At 40.9% G+C, this 12170-nt stretch overlaps 2 protein-coding genes across 8 annotated transcripts in view; one reads left to right on the top strand and one right to left on the bottom strand.

Annotated features, from left to right (window-relative positions):
- LOC126372577 (nuclear envelope phosphatase-regulatory subunit 1) overlaps nucleotides 1-12170 on the top strand; it is a 598500-nt gene that overhangs the window by 51389 nt on the left and 534941 nt on the right. The window contains exon 5 of one of the 7 annotated variants that reach the window (XR_007567176.1): nucleotides 6064-6079. The exons of the other annotated variants lie outside the window; for them this stretch is intronic. The gene's annotated coding sequence lies outside the window, so the exon portion shown is untranslated. Of the gene's footprint in view, nucleotides 1-6063; nucleotides 6080-12170 lie in introns of those variants that run through there. 7 annotated transcript variants of the gene reach the window in all.
- LOC126372527 (CYFIP-related Rac1 interactor B) overlaps nucleotides 1-12170 on the bottom strand; it is a 66463-nt gene that overhangs the window by 45648 nt on the left and 8645 nt on the right. The window lies entirely within an intron of this gene.

The raw sequence follows: 12170 nt of genomic DNA, 5'->3' as shown, positions 1-12170 counted from the left end.
TTTCCTTAATGGGATAAATACAATCCACAGTACGTATTTTCACGCCTACATTGATAACGCCTACCTAGCACAACTCACCTAGTCCTAGAATGTTTGTACCATTAAAGTAGACCTTGCACCCACGGACGAGAAGAAAATTTCAAACAGACATATAAGTACGATAAGCTGCAAAAGTCCAATCAGTTTCTTGCAAAGTAATAGATTAACTTGTTGCACTTAAGACCGTGTCCTTACGTGTCGTTTCTGTAATAGACCAAAAATACCTACAAAAACAATTTCGAATCATCATCATCATCAGCCCATTAACGTCCCCGCTGCTGGGGCACGGGCCTTCCCTATGGATTGATAGGGAGATCGGGCCTTAAACCATCACGCGGGCCCAGTGCGGATTGATGGTTATTGACGACTGCTAATGCAGCCGGGACCAACGGCTTAACGTGCCTTCCGAAGCACGGAGGAGCTCGAGATGAAAACTTCTTTTTTTTTGTGGTCACCCATCCTGTGACTGGCCCTTGCGAAAGTTGCTTAACTTCAACAATCGCAGATCGAGCGCGTTTACCGCTGCGCCACCGAGCTCCTCATACATACAAAAACAATTTCGAATAAAAATATCAATTTAAGAAAATAATAAGTATGTATTTTATTGGGATGATGGCCAGATTGACAAGGTTTCACAGGTTTTCTAATAGGTACAGATGACGGGCGTGGGTTTATGTTTTATTGAGGTTCACAAATACGTCAATAAGTGCTTAACCACAACCTGTCAGTAATTCCAAATCATTCATCACACAGCGGGTTTTTACAGTTTGCCAATTCGTTTCCTCCAGAATTATGTACTTCCACGTCTTGTTTAGTAAAGCATCTGTTTCTTCTTAGTCGTAAAGGCGGAAAATACCCCGAAGACAGTACAAACGTTCGTCATTCACGACAAGACCTAACAAAGAAAAAAAGAAGTTTATTTAGGTAAAAACTGCGAACCACCACGTATAACAATCACAACGTGAACGTGCCTTCTTCTATCGTGTGCCACTGGTGTCTGCGTTATTTATTATTGAGCCGCCAAAGGGCCCTGACGTGACTTTTTAAAATTAATACGTACTTTTCTGAAATCCCTACAGTCACCTAAAGTTACTGACTCCATACTTTTAACATAACATAACAATTACTTTATTGCACAAACAGGAAAAAACAAAATAAAAAACAAAAGAGAAATAGAATGAGTACAATAGGCGGCCTTATTGCTAAGTAGCAATCTCTTCCAGGCAACCTTTAAGTATAGGAGATATTGAATATTATATAATATAGCGGGATAGTGCATAAAATATTATAAGTAGTTAATGCCATCTGCAGCAAATCTACAATAAGTCACGTCAAAATGAAACCTATTTACACATAATTTTAAAATGTAGATGGTAGATAATGTATTTATTTACTTATAACCACACATTACAAATCGAAAAAACAAATTACGGGCAAACAACAATAAAACGTACCGAAAGTGCGCAAAGGGAATCCATATCCAAACATGGCTTAGTCCGCCGTGATGGCGCATAAGTTACCATAAGCTCCGCTCTTTTGTCTCCGTTCAGATGTCACAAGTGGGATTACATCGCATACTCTAGAAAATTATGTTAACACGTTGCCTAAGGGCAAAAACTTTTTTATTCCTCTTCTATTGTGTGGGATGTGGATTACTAACCCTATCAACCCTGGTGTCAGAGTTACTATTAGGCCGCCAAAGGCCCCTGACATGGGTCATGTAACACTACGAACGGCTTAACGTGCCTTCCGAAGCACGGATCATCTTGCTTTGGACAACCAGGTGATCAGCTTGTAATAAATATCCTAACTAACTAAACTTAAATTAGTGATGTCTCGTTATAAGCTTTAAAAGGTCGTTTTTTATACGGCTATCCAGCTATAAGAAGTAATGAAATGCTATGAGTTTGCGTTTTATTTATAGACTTATTTACTTACACGCAGTATTAAAAGGCAGGTGCAATTTGTACGGGTCTTGGTATTGTAAGGAATTACGACAGTTGTACAACGGACAACGAAGGTTCTCAATAAAAATAATATTATAAGTACTATTATAATAGTTACAATGTTAATAAAATATATAACATATTCAAATTAAATACCTACACTAAAATACGTCAAAACACACAAATATATACACAACCATATCAGGCGTAAAAAAGCCCTCCCGAAAGCGAGCCCCCCTCGAAAGTACCCATTATGCTGGCAGCGTTGCCTCTCTGGACAACAAGTGAAATAAGCTGCGCGAGGAAAAAGCCAGGTCGAGGATCTCTCCTCCAACCCTTATACTGCGACCAACATCACGCACCAAAGCTTTGGCCTCAGCGACCCAAGGTCCCGCTTTATCCAACGCAAACAGTCCAGTCAGACGTAGCGAGAGCAGCTGTAACTGTCAGTAGGTACTATTCAGAGGCGGAGGACAGGAGTCCTAGTATGGCTTTGTAATAGACTACTCTGGGCGTCATCCCACTTGCGTAAGACAGAGTACTGCGGGGCGGAAGGCAAGAGGGAAACCACTGCCCTATTTTTCCCTAAAAAAGTAGCAATCATGCTACACCGACAAGAGCTCTTAAATTAGTGATGAAGTTATATTTACAAAAATGATTTTTAAATTAATCCAAAATTAATCAATTAAAGTCTATATGCACGTGTGTCTTGTCCAAATAATCCACCTCATGTCATTCCCGGCGCAAAGGTGCCCATCAAACTAGCTGCGTTTTCACGTTGGATAGCGATGAACAACCGTTGCACAAGAAATCAACCGGAGCTGGCGTCATAACCATGTTCCCCCAATCGCCTTCGCCTCTGCACACCAGGAGCCCGCAGCTTCCACCGCGAACGGCACGAAAATATGGGCGACGGCTGAGAATTTTCCCGCTTTTTCACAGCTGCGCATTCCCCTGCAGCCCCGGGTTTTCTAACCGTTCGACTAAGGTGACTAGCGGCAAAGGTGCTGACACAAGTAGCGTCCCAGATCAAGAACCTACCGTTCTTCCGAGGCACCAGTCAGTCCGTCTGCCCTCTTTCCATATGAGCGATATATAAGTAGTATTTATATACCTACTATTAGGCAGAAACTTCTTAGTTCATTATGCGATGGGTGTACCTCTAATAAGAGGACAACATAGTAAATAAAGATACTTTTTACAAAACCTCAAAACGATATATTTCTATGGAATTTGTAAAGAAATACACACGTGTGACGTCATCAATAAGTCAAAACGCCGTAGGTACATTTTGTTACGTAATTGCTTTGCAGTATATATACGCTTCATGAAAACAGATACAGTCACGCGCGTGATCCCTAATGGGGTGTACAGTTCCACAACTAATCAGGAGAGATTGGTAGCCTTCATAAAGCGCTCTTGAAACTTGCGGACATACTCGTGTGTACTTTAGTATATTATATTATATGTCTTTACATTGATATAAGCTGTTGAAATATCCAGCACCTGTCAGTATCATGGCAGAATGGTATTTATGAGAGCAGCTGTTTGATAACCTGTTGCTAAATACGTACTGCAGCTTGCTACATTTACATACAATAATAAAATGAATACGCGTTTGGTATATTTACTTGTGTATCCGATAAAATAGTACTTCAAAGTGTATCTATCCGTTTATTCATCGAATAGACGATTCATATAATCTAGGAAAACACTTACGAATCAGCACTTACTTAAGTACGACGAGTACGGTGTGATAATGTTTTTCTTTGTCCCTGATAGTGGAGTCAATGAAGGGTTTCACTTCTAACTTGCCTGGGACAGGTTCGATTTTGATGATTATTTCTTTTGTAGGGGTAGTTTTTTGAGAAATAAAAAATATCCCGATCAAATAAAAAAAAAAGTTGATTTCATTATTCGAACGAAGAATGGATTTGAAGTACTTTTCTGATTCTGTACAGAGGCGGCTTCCGATAAGCCCTAAGCCGTTTTTCGTCTGTCCGCTTGTCTGTCAGAGGGTCTCAAAGTTCATCCCTTAAATTTATTTTTCGTTTGAAGAAAAAAAGAAACACTTTTTTCATTTTTTTTCACCAGGATTCCGAAGCTCACAAGGACGAAGGAAAACGGAACCCTTATAAGATCACTTTGTTGTTCGTCCGTCTGTCTGTTTCTTTCTTCTTCTTTTCCATTTTTTTTCTTTATTTGAACTATATAGGAATCTGTGCGTTGTGTATATAGACAGGGTGAAGATTTACATCCATAGATAGATATATATCACTCTATACTGGAATGCCTATTTATACCTTACGGTTACCTAGTATAGTACATCTATATTTAATACAAGAATAAAGGGTTATTTATTCGGTACAGGAATTTCAAAGGGCCTAGCTATGACTAAGCAGCGTTGTCTGCGCAAGCTATCACGTTGCGAAACTGCCTACGCGGGCGCCGGCGCACCTAATATGGAATAGTATTCAACGTTGCTCTTACCATTGTCGATTGCATTTACATGTTCAAAGTTCTGTATGGGGTTAGTCATGTACCATTACAACGATATTTTTCCAGATAAATATTATATCAAGCGAATCTTTTCTTCTTACGACAGAATGGGAAATAGCTTACCTATTTATGTACATGTTTGTTTTCTACAACTACATTGCCATTAGGCATCTAATCATCTACGATTCAAAGAAGAATTCACACTCATTAAGTCGAATTCGGTGACTTACAGCCCGAGCCGGGATTCGAACTACGATGTAATTCACGTGTTCTCCGAATGGGAATTTCAAGCATTAGGTCCATAACGGTGCTAATTCCTGTAAACGCCATCTAATTATACTTTAAGTTATATCTGTCATTTTCTTATCTGCCGAAAAGGAAAGGGACGGGTAATCGACAAGCATAAAATTTATGGAACACACGTCAATTTTAAGCACAAATCTAAAACAACCGTCTAAAAATTTTACACTGGCCAATAACCCGACAGAATTATATTGACAGCACACGTCAAACGGTTAGCATACCAGCGAGATACCTTTTTGATTCGGCCGGGTTATCCATGCATTTACTCATTTTTTCTAAAATTAAGAGCTGTCAATCATCCATCCCTTTCCTTTTCGGTGGATAAATGAAAGGTATAACTTAAAATAAAATTAGATGGCGTCTGCAGGAATTAGCACCATTTTGTAGTTTTCCTTAGTTTAATGATAATGCAATGTTAAAGTCTAGCATGTCCCGTTATCGTTAAGGAAATACTAAAGTCACAGTCAACAGGATACCAGTCAATGTAAATGGCGACTGACATGGGAAAGTTAGTTGTCCTGTTTCAAATACATCGTAGAGCATTGGCAATATGTGCTGTTCAGCGAGCTTTAATACTGGAGGAGCAAAACTATAGTGCATAGTCCCACGATGTTAAAAATACTATAATGTACCTGTATACAAATACCTAATCAAAACAGACAGCAAAATATTCCAGAATCTAGGTTTAACAATTCTTCCCTTCTGAAAAGGAATAACAGACTTATTTTCTATGCCAGAAAGTCTACAGCTCTTTATACGACAATCACCTAACCGATATCAAAGCGAATGGTCATTAACTTTGCTCCGTCAATACCAAGTCAAGAAGATCAATAACCATTTATTTTTTTTACTTACATACTAGTGTCTAATTACTATATGTTAATTCAAATCTCCACCTATACACTCCAAAACTGCAGTATCTTGTCAGTCTTGTCATCAGACACCGGTTGCTAAACAAAACATCGGCGTATCTAGTAACTCACAAGTATTTGAATATCTATAGCTCGGTTAGGCAACGGACAGCGGGGCTAGCGCTCTGTTCGCATTGTGCAGACTAAATCGAACGTGGAATGCCTGGCTAGAAAGGATGCCTGTATCTGCGAAATGAGACAGGCGCGGAGTAAGGTGATTGACGGCCGTGGGATATGGAGAAATGCCCCCCTAAACGCTAACAACATTATCGTTATCAAATCTAAGTACAGTCATGAGCAATATAATGTACCCACTTTAGGACTCTGTCACACTAACATATTTGACATTTAGTGAGACTTAACAGTTCAATTTGTCAAAAAAGTGACTACACATTAGTGGTACCAAAGTGTATACATATTAATGCTCGTGACCGTACCATAAGTCTGCACTAAATATGTTTTTAAAAAGATGCATTTCAGCCGTGGCATCTTGCGTATTCACATACAATCTTCATATCGTCGCCTTATGTGGAAAACGACGTTAACGTATTTTTCTTCAACCAAACCCCAATTTCTTTCAATTCATTTCATTCCGGGTAAAAACTCAAACCACAATTTTTTAAACAAGTTATCTATTGCGAGGTTTTGTTAACAAAAAACACATTTGGATGTGTTTTTCAAAAAGGAGTTGACGTGTTTTTTGCTATAAGTCGACGATATGTCCGGGTTCTGTACACTCCGGGGGTCCTGCCTCGTTTTGTCTCTGGCATGCGATGTACACCTACCTATTGGTACTAGTATAGACATACTTGTTTGAAATCAAACTACAGCTGTGTACTGCAGTGATTTGAAACTTTATGTTCGTGTCTCAATATAAGCCGAAGTATTTTGGGTAATTGGCTTTTATTCGATGCTTTCAGTTTGCTGTCGGTGCCTAATACTGGGTTAATAATAACCTAATAGCCCAGCTCCCTTTGTCTCCATAATCTGCATTAGTCCTACACGAACCGGGGATGTCTTTGGATGCACTGATAATCGCCGGTTGGTGTCACACAACATTTAGATTAAATTGTCTTAAGGGGCCTCTACGTGTTGGCTTCGGCCCCACGCATACCTTCCAAAAGTCCGGGACTCCATAGGCCCGAGATATAGAAACGACATACAATAATAATAATAGTTGTTACTTTTGGAAGAAAACTTTAAGTTGTTTCAATTGCAAGCGTTCTATACCTACACGGTTAAGAAGTAGTCAACCAGCCCTCGCGGCACAGCAACCGCGCCTTAATAATTATATCGAGGGCTTCGACCAATAGCCGTTCGATGCCTATCTACGTAGATAGCATTCGCTGCGTTTATTGCTCGAAGTCCTAGTCGTTGAAGTTATATACAGGGTGTAACGGAAGGGGGGTATCAAGCCGAAAGGGGACAAAACTATACCTTATGTAGATCTTATCTGCAAAATTTCAATTAAAAAAAAACACTTTTGATATTTTTTTCAATTTCAGTTAAAAAAATATTTTAATATTTCCAGCATGTAAAAAACACGGCACAGCACTATTGAGGTCACTGTTCTTAATCCACTCAAATATTGGCACTACACAAATCTCCTAGCGCGTCCTGGTCGCCTGGTACTCGCGGCGCTCGCACGGCCGCGATAGGTACGAAATTCGAGCGGGCGGCGGCTTTGGCGGCAACGTCAAAAGGAGTCGGCGGCCGATTGGAACAATCCGAGTCGGCGGCACGTCGGCGACTGTAACAAACAAGAATGACACTAAAGCATCTAATAATTGGAGTCATTTTGCTTTGACAACTATTCTCACATTATTTTATGACGTGTAAAATAAGTTAAAATTACCTACTTGTTTAGGTAAGGTATTTAATTTAATAGTAAATAGGAAAAAAAGTGTGAAAGTGTGGGTAAGTAGGTAGGTAATTAATAATTAGACTTACGTTTTACAAGAAAGGTTCGAAATGTCGTCATCCCCGTTCGATGCACAGACCTGCCGCTTCATCTGTCCACAACACTTTCGAAGCAAAGTCTGGTGAGCTTTCCACTTGAACTCGGTACCATTCTCAGAATGCCACACGAGGTAAATAATCAGCAGGAATTAGCTCGGGCGTACGTTGCATGTGGTAAGGTTCGCGTGGTAGTCCTTGGGTTGGCTGCACGGCTAGTACGGCTTCTTCAAACTCCGGATCACGGGTCGCCGAGCGGCCAGTCTCGGATGACGCGTGGAAAGAGCCCGTTAAATGCAGTAGGCGATTGACCATTTTCCTGAAGCAATGCAGTGAAGGCAGTTGCCTGGCTTCATCAGCTGGTCTACCTTCTATGAATCGCTGATACAAGTTCCGTGCTTCACTTAAGTTGCCATCGCCGGCACCCACACACATCATCATTTCATAATAACCTACATTACTCAAAGACACCTCAAACTATCACTGATCACAGTTATCACAACAAATCCAAATTTCGAACTTCACTCCACAGATAGTAAACAAGCACTGACAAATAATTTGACAGTTTACTTTCGTGTGCATGTTTCTATCTCTTTTGGAATGCTAGTATCCTGGTACTTAAGGGTGTGTTATTTCTTTGTGCGCAATAAAATATTTTTATGGTATTGTTTGAATGAATGAATGAATGTATTGTATTTTATGAAAGTAGGTACGTATTTTACTTTGAACCTAGAAAAGTAAAAAAGTCGTTTATCTAATAAGGATCACCCGCGCTCACACTCTGGCACTAACACAGAATTGCCACGTTTCTTCGCAAATATCCCGCGCAATAGCAGAAGGCGAAATTAATCTGTCAATAATAAGACATACTATCACTCTGCCCGTATCCCTAATGGGGTGGGCAGAGTCACAAGAACATCCCATTAGCGGTACGAGCATGATAATTATTTATGTACCTATGTTATGATTACTTGTGGCTCTGTCTGCCCCATAAGAGATAAAGGCGTGATATTATGTATGTATGTTTGGTACGGGCATGTAGCGATACGAGCGTGTAGTGGTAAGTGAAATTCCGCAGTCTCTGCCTACTCCAATGGGAAAAAGGCGTGATGTTATTGTTCACTGTTGGATAATACACGACTACAATTTAGGAAGGAAAAAAAATACAAAAAAAAAAAATATTTTTTATCATGGTTAATGATAACTTCCCCTTAACAGCACCGCCATTTTGAATTTCGGGTGCACTAGGGCTTGCCGATCAAAAAATGTCTATCGATAATCTATCCCGACCGAGAGTCGATCGATAGCAAGACTATTGATAACTCGGAAAGTGGGAACATTTTCGATTTTATTACCTAAGTGCAATACAATCGATAGTATCGTTGCGGATTAATAACAAACTATCGATAATTTTGCCCTCAGTCAGTAGTATTGCTACACTCCGATAGTATGGTTATTTTGAGTGGGCTGATTGTCTAAACTGAATTTCAATAACTCAAAAGTCCATGGATTTAGATTTTTTGAAAAGCTATTTTTTTATTTCTACCAATCAAAATCGTAGTTGAAAATGATTATGATCGATAATCGATACTGAACTATCGATAGTTTGAAACACTAGCGTGCCTTTTTCTATTCGCGAGCCCTGGCATCCTGGTACAGGGTATAAATCCCATTAACTGTCCCAATGCAATTTGCAATTCCGTGCTTCGGAAGGCACGGTTGGTCCCGGTGACTACTTACTCATGTAAGAAAGTAGTTATTACATGAGTCATGTCAGGGGCCTCTGGCGGCTCAATAGTTACCCTGACACCAGGGTTGATGAGGTTGGTAATCCACCTCACAACCCACACGATAGAAAGATTTAAAAAAATACTGTTATGTGTTTTTAATTCCTTGTACGCAATAAAGTATTATTGTATTGTACGAAAGTACTTATTTTAAGATTACTTTTACCATGTCATAGTAAAAGTAAAGTTATGTTAGGTAGGTACTTTACTTGAGAAATTGATTTTGTCTTTACTATGTTGTAAACGTAACATTAATGTCTCGTTAATAAGATACACAATCACTTGCAGCTGCTCGTATCCCTAATGGGGTGGGCAGAGCCATAAGTAATCAGAACATACTAACATAATATCACGCCCGTATCACTAAGGGGTAGGCAGTCACAACGGTACTTGAGAAATTTATTTTGCTTTTACTATGTTGTAAATCCCCAAGGAATTCTAAGAAGCCTCTGACGTTGCCGGTCGCCTCAGGGAGGCACCCCGTCTGGCCAAGGTGCCGGACCCGGTAGTTGGCGGCTCCTTCACACTCCAGTAGCACATGGGCCGCTGTCTCGTCCATGCAGGTTCTGCACAGGGGCTTGTCGGTGACACCTAGTGTAAACAGATGTTTGTTGATATCACCGTGACCACACAGCTACACCTGCTACCTGCAGCTGTTACCTGTATTAGTGGAGACCTCTTCACATTTAGAATTCTTTTGGAGAGACAACTATTGATGTTGGGTAGTGCCAACTTAGCCTGCCTGCATTTATTTACGGTGGTTCATAGTCTGGTGTGTTTGTTCATTCCCAAATACCCTAATACCGAACTAGCTTTATTTGCGGATGATACAGCCATCTATTCTTCGTGCCGTGGTCGAGTTATAATGACCGGAATTCTCCAACGCGCCAATGCCTTGGGCAAGTAGTTTCGCAAATGGAGAATCAAGGTAAACCCGGAGAAAAGTGCAGCGGTGTACTTTTCAAAGGGCTATTATAATACGTCACGGTCACGCTGTCAACTTAAGTCATCAAGATGTCTGGCAAGCCGATCCCTTGGGAGGAGCAAGTCAAATATCTCGGCGTAGTCTTAGATAGACGTCTTACTTTCAAGGCCCATATCAAACGTGTGCGCGATCGCGCCACGTTTGTAATGGGCCGTGTTCATTGTCTCCTTAACAAGCGTAGTAAATTATCCCTTTGGAATCTACACGACTTGCATCCGTCCGATCATGACCTATGCAGGGGTAGTTTTCGCTCACGCGAGTCTCTCTCAAATCCACCGTCTACAGGAAATACAAAATCGTTCGTGGTTCCATCGCAATGAAAATCTGCACATTGACCTAAGTCTGCCAACCATTGCCCAATGGCTCAAATTAGTTTTTTTGATTCTGCTCCGCACCAACCAAATCCCCTGGTAGTTGCGGCTTCCGAATACATCCCGCTTAGGAACGGTACTGAATAACATCGGCGTCCGAAGTATGTAATACGATCCCGACGACCCGATTACTCTAGCCATAGAATCAGCCAATCAGCTCGCGACAACAAACATTTCAGGACCCCGATACCGACACCGCCGGCGTGGTCGACGACTTCCCTCAATCAGCGCTTATCGCTATCGACTTACTAGGGTCGTTTAATTCTTTCAAATATTTTTCCTCTCAGACGACGCCCTGAGCCGAGGTTCGCGCCCAACTGGGCACCCTCAGGCCTGTTGTCTTAAACGTTGTACCGGGTGAGAGCCTTCAGCGCTCCCCATTTGTCCGGCCAAGTAGTTAATGTCATTTGCGGCAAAACTTCGATAAGTCACGTCAAAAAAAGGTGTGTTTGTTGGCTGCTCTCGTTCGTAGCAGCGAGCGGACCTGTCCGAATGAGATCGGCAATATCGGTTCCGGACCGATGGCTGTTACCTCCCGTTCCCCTTCTGGCCAACTCGTCCGCCGCGTCGTTACCTCTTGAATCACTGTGTCCTTTGATCCATTGTAAAGTGAGGTGTTAGTATTTGCACACCTTAGTCAGTGATTGGTGGTAACTGTGTATGAGTAGTAGTAGTTGTTTAGGGCCTGCAAAACTCTGAAAGTATTCTAATGAAACTGTCCCGTACCTAGCTAGCCATGAACGCATTCGCCGCTAGTGTGATGCCCATTTGACCTGGATGACGGTGTTAAGGGGGCCTGATATTACGTAATCATAAAATAAAGCATACTACACAAGGAGACGAGATGCATTGTAAAGTACATTTCTTTATCAACTATTAATGTAGGTAATCGACTACATTTTTGGACAAAACTTGTACAACAAAGTGACTCTGCCCATCTCAGTAGCGCAGTAAGTGTGATATTAGATATGTGTAATTACTTGTAGCTCTGTCTGGTCCATTAGGGATAAAGCCGTGATTTATGTATGTTCACATCTTGTTCTATCCTATTGGTTGTGAGGTGGATAACCAACCTCGTCAATCCTGGTGCGAGGGTTATTATTGAGCCGCCAAATGCCCCTGACATGGCTCATGTAACGACTACTTATTACATCAGTAAGCAGTAACCGGGACCAATGCCCATTGTTTTTTTAACTATTGTGTCTGGAAATCTTGGCCTCACAAGGATGAAACAAAACAATTTAAAAAATATTGATTAATATGGCCATCACTGGCACGTTTACCCTTTACTAGGGCAGGCATAAATAAAAGAGGTGGTAGCTGTTCACTCAAAAGTTAAATACCTTGAACAGCTGATTGCTACGTAGTGTTGT

This window comes from Pectinophora gossypiella, chromosome 14 (assembly GCF_024362695.1).
Source record: "Pectinophora gossypiella chromosome 14, ilPecGoss1.1, whole genome shotgun sequence".
Taxonomy (NCBI): Eukaryota; Metazoa; Arthropoda; class Insecta; order Lepidoptera; family Gelechiidae; genus Pectinophora; species Pectinophora gossypiella.
The sequence above is the reverse complement of the archived record's forward strand: the minus strand, read 5'-3'. Positions and strand labels throughout refer to the sequence as shown.